The sequence below is a fragment of the Malurus melanocephalus genome, unplaced genomic scaffold (genome assembly GCF_030028575.1).
Source record: "Malurus melanocephalus ecotype Western Australia unplaced genomic scaffold, MMel_1.1 scaffold_258, whole genome shotgun sequence".
Lineage (NCBI taxonomy): Eukaryota > Metazoa > Chordata > Aves > Passeriformes > Maluridae > Malurus > Malurus melanocephalus.
The window spans coordinates 1,020,786-1,022,523 of record NW_026623490.1 but is presented as its reverse complement, the minus strand read 5'-3'; the positions used below and the strand labels follow the sequence as shown (position 1 = coordinate 1,022,523).

The following is a 1,738-nucleotide window of genomic DNA, read 5'->3' as shown; positions in this document are numbered from 1 at the left end:
GAGCTGCTTTGAAATAGTATCCAAAGTAGCCCACAGCACTGAGCGATCTGTGAGATGGGCACAGCGAGTCCCCTACTAGTGCCATGTCCTGGCAAACAATTTTGACCTTCATGGGAGTTACTGTCACAAAGATGTGAATCCTCTGTGCTGGGTGTTTCGGTTCTCAGCAGGATATGTCTTCACAACTGATTTGATTGCCTCATGCATCATTTCAGAACTGGCAGAGATTCCTTACAAAGAAACACCCTGTTCTCTGATGTCAGGACAGCTCCTTCAGACTGTCTGTGCTTGTTTCTTCTGGTTCCTTCCCAGCCTGCTTTCCATCTTGTGCCTCTGCCCAACAGCCAATGCAGGCAGGCGCTGTTCTCTTCTTCCCGYGTACATCCTCATTTCAGCTCCATGTCAAAGGTCACTCTGTCMATGATTTTTGTCTCCCCAGAGCCTGGTCTTTCCACAACAGTAGTATTCAGCTCTGATAAACCTTCACTCCAGACTACTCCATACTTTATTTTTATATTCTAGGTTATCACTAGTACTGCCAAAGAAAAAGCACTGGCAAGAAAACTCAGTGAAGGTTCATACTGAAAATGAAATGGTCATTCATTTATTATGTACTTTTTGGCAACAGCCTTTTTTTTAATGGTCATTTATGCCAGCCAGAGGAAATGTGTGGACAGCCTGCCAACATGGGTGAGCTCCTGAGATTTTCCAGTAAGTCTTGCGCAGAGATGATGACCCTTGACGTCTCAGCTCCAGGAGTTCTGTGATCTGATTTTATCATTTGCGAATCTGATTTTATCGCTCATCGTTTGAGAATCTGATTTTATCTTCCCCTGGAGTAAGTCGGGAGCTCCCATGACTATGGAAAACAACTGGGTGATGACCGACCTAGACGCACGCATCAGACTGCACTAAGCTCCTCTCCGAGCCGTGCCAGGAATCGGGGACTCGGAGGGGACAGTCCGAGTGACGGGATCCCTGGCAGTGCGACCCGCGGGCAGCGGCCGAGCCGGGCGAGGCTCCGGGGCTGCTGCAGCAGCGCAGCCGCCGCCCCCGCGGACTACAGCTCCCGGCGTGCCGAGCGGAGCCCGCCCCGGCACTGCCCGGCTGGGCTGGGCTGGGCTGGGCCGGGCCGGGCCGGGCGCCGCTGCCCGCGGGAGCCCCGGGGCGCTGGGAGAGGCGCGGGCGGGGCGCGGCCGGCGCTGGAGGCGGGCGGGAGGTAGGTGTGTCCGTGTGTCCGAGTGTCCGTGTGTCCGAGTGTCTGTCTGTCCGTGCATGTGTGGGGACAGCGCCGTGCCGGGCAGGTGAGAGCCCCGCGGGGAGGAGGAGCAGCAGGGGAGGAGGAGCGGCGGAGGCGGCGGTGTGTTCCTGCCTGCCGGGCGGTGCTGTGTGCCGTGCGTGTGTGCGCGCCGCTCCCGCTGCCGCTCGGGTCACTCGCTGGGGGGATCCGGCCGCTCCCGGCGCCGGCGGGGATCGCTCTGCCCGGTGCGGATCGCTCTGCCCGGCGGGGATCGCTCTGCCCGGCGGGGATCGCTCTGCCCGGTGCGGATCGCTCTGCCCGGCCGGGATCGCTCTGGCCGGCGGGGATCGCGCTGCCCGGCGGGGATCGCTCTGCCCGGCGGGGATCGCTCTGCCCGGCGGGGATCGCGCTGCCCAGCCGGGATCGCTCTGCCCGGCCGGGATCGCTCTGCCCGGCGCGGATCACTCTGCCCGGTGCGGATCGCTCTGCCCGGTGCGG

The 1,738-nt window shown here is 60.7% G+C and overlaps 1 protein-coding gene across 1 annotated transcript in view; it reads left to right on the top strand.

The window, feature by feature from the left end:
- Positions 1-1,160: 1,160 nt before the first annotated feature.
- TMEM74 (transmembrane protein 74) overlaps positions 1,161-1,738 on the top strand; it is a 6,663-nt gene continuing 6,085 nt past the window's right edge. Inside the window, exon 1 of the mRNA XM_057375788.1 lies at positions 1,161-1,219. The gene's annotated coding sequence lies outside the window, so the exon portion shown is untranslated. The remainder of the gene's footprint in view (positions 1,220-1,738) is intronic.